Here is a 3,254-nt window from a genome sequence, read left to right on the forward strand (position 1 = left end):
ATATAAAATAAATATATATAAATTAAATATATATATATTAAATAAAAACATAAGAATTTTAGGTACCTACCTGGCTGTGCTGGGCCTAAAATATATGGGAGAACATTTTGTAAAGTAAATGATTGTCAGACCACTATGCTGTACATCTGAAACTAATCCTAATATATAAAAGACCAGGGTTGTAATAACCAATCATGACCAAAGGCTGACCAACCCAGAAGACCTTCCATCAGCACTGGGTTGCCCTGGTGACCCAGCACTGACTGCCCCGCTGCCGCCTTGTGACCCAGCACTGACTGCCCAGGGGGCTGAGACCCAGAGAGAGAGGCAGGGTCTGATCCACAGCCTTAGTGCCAGCTGTTGATCGGTACTTGCCTCTCTCTTTCTCTCCTTCTTTCTTTCCAGGCTTTGCCAGCAGCCGGGCCTTTCTTTCTCTCCCGGCCACTGGGGCTGCTGCTCTCTGAACAGGCCTGGAGATAGGCCTGGATATGCTTCCTGGCATAGGAACCCATCAATCAGAACCAAATTTGGGTGATGTGAAGAACCAATGGTTGTCTAGGAGGTGGAGCTTTTGATGCTGACTGGCATAGGAACCGACCAATCAGAACCAAATGTGGGTGCTGTGAAGAATGAATGGCTGCCTAGGAGGGGGAGCTCTAGATGTTAATTGGCATAGGAAGTGACCAATCAGAACCAAATGTAGGTGCTATGGGGAGCAAATGGCTGCCTAGGACGCAGAGCTTCTGACGCTGACTGGCATGGAAACTGACCAATCAGAACCAAATCTGGGGGCTGTGGGGAGCCAATGGCTGCCTAGGAGGCAGAGCTTTTGATGCTGATTGGCATAGAAACTGACCAATCAGAACCAAATTGGCCAGCAGAGGAGGGTAGTTGGGGGAAACCAGGCCAGCAGGGGAGGGCAGTTAGGGGTGATCAGGCTGGCAGGCAGAGGCAGTTAGGGGTGATCAGGCAGGCAGGCAGGTGAGCAGTTAGGAGCCAGCAGTCCCAGATTGTGAGAAGAATGTCCAACAGTTGGACATCCCCCAAGGGGTCCCCAATTGGAGAGGGTGCAGGCTGAGCTGAGGGAAACCCCACTCTGTGCACAAATTTCATGCACTGGGCCTCTGATACAAAATAATATTGAATTTAAACTATTAAAAATGAAATTTTAAAAATATATAAAAATTATATATTTATTATAATTCTAATTTTGATGAACTCCTGTCCAAATTATTTTAAAATTTTGAGTATAAAAGTTTCTACTAATGAGTGTTGAGTGTATTGAATAACAAAAGAAATGTTCCTCAAGGTTAAAAGAATTCACAATCTCTATAGTTAATCACTTTTAGATTTGTTTCTTACTTTTATTTCTGATGTTTTAGTTGTTTTCCCTATAGTTATTAAAATTGGACTAGAAAGGAATCTCCAGATATGTGGTGTTATCACTATAGTGTAATATTCAGTCTTTTCAAATGGAAAAATAACTATTCCTCTCTATGCTCAACATTTAGGTGTTCATTATACTAGGAAATGCCTCAGATCAATGGAATGGATGATCGAATATTTAAAAATATGTAAGCCCTTTTAATTAGCAAAATGTTCTTCCAAGCTTGTCAGAAAAAAATCAAAACTTGGCAGAAATACATGCTCATTGCACATAACAGGAAAGAGGCTTACAGAAGCAAATGCAAATGGTGACCTTTAAAAAATAATTCAAGTTGTTCCATAAAGTGTTTTAAAATGTGAAAAATAGACATTATTTCATAGAAGTAAATGTGATAGAAGCAAGATTGCCTTTATTAGCTTATATTACTTTTATTCATAGAACTTGCCTATTGGTTTGGTTAAACAAATCAGTTTCCTAGTGTCATCCTGTGCACCAACAGGTCACTGGTTTAATTCCCAGGCAGGACACATGCTCAGATTTTGGGCTCCATGCCCAATACATGGAGGTACATGTGGAAGGCAACCAATCAATGTTTCTCTCTCACATTGATATTTCTCTTTCTTTCTCTAAAAAATCAATAAAAACCTGTTTGTTTGTTTTTTTAAAAATCAGTTTTCTTTCCTATATTGGTTTGCTGATCAGAAAGGTAAGGCAAGCTTTGTAATAGTATTGTTAGCAGAGTATTGAGTTGAAGTCCCTTGAGTTGGAGGGGAGGGGTGTCCCCTCCTCCACTCTAATAAATCTCATAAGAAAGATTTCAGATACACACTTTGATTTTATAAAGAGGAAGCAGGTTTAAACATATACAAGACTCAAATTTTCAAAAGTAGTCTTCTCTTTTAACAGATAAGAGAGACTATATTGTGAATCTTCCTAGATATTGTAAGTCATTGGACATACTTAGAAATAACATCTAAATTATTTTATTTTCCTATTCTTATAAGTGCTAATTGCTTCTTATGGTGATTGATTTTGGGATTATTTTTAGCATGCCTTTATTGCCTTTTACCACCTGGTAAATAGCCCCCTATGTTAAAACCCATATATTTGAAATGCCTAATTTGTTTTATCAACTGGATCCTTAGTAAACCAAAAATAAGAAGCCAGTTGAAAATTTAAGAGTTTTTACATGTCATTCAATGTAAAGAGTAATAGCCAAAGATTTTTTAAAAGGCTAACTAAACTAATCTCTATTGAAAAAATTCATGTGTGAAAACAATTTATATAAGTACACACAATTATACATATACACATGTGGCAATAAATTTACATTGATGAACACATAGAATTATTGATTCTTACAAGTAATCATTTTATATGATCTTATATATATGAATATATAAAACATTATATAATTATTCAAAACATTTGGTGATTAATCCACTTAATTTCATAGAGGTAGATCAGCAGTGAAACATTTGTTAAATGAATAAGTAATTATAGTTGTTAGCAGATTATTATATGTACACACATTGTACACTTGGAATATACAAATACACATTGGCTCGACCAGTGAATACCTGAGATTTTATGATTTCTCAATAATAACCAACTTTCCATTATTATATAAATAATTATCTCATTATATTGTTTTAGAGACTTGCGGAACATGTCTTCTCATGTTTATCTGGCTCAGCCATTTTCTTCCTTGAGTATTTTGCTGTCAACATTGCGTTAGTCTTTGTCTAATAACCTGCCTCATTCTATCATGAAGAAAAATAAAAAAACAATGGAGAAAATCATAAGGATTTTGTTTTGCAATGTAAAATTGTATTCAAGCAGCACCTGACTTAGTGCTATGACAGCT

Source organism: Myotis davidii, unplaced genomic scaffold (genome assembly GCF_000327345.1).
Source record: "Myotis davidii unplaced genomic scaffold, ASM32734v1 scaffold860, whole genome shotgun sequence".
In the NCBI taxonomy this organism is placed as follows: Eukaryota; Metazoa; Chordata; class Mammalia; order Chiroptera; family Vespertilionidae; genus Myotis; species Myotis davidii.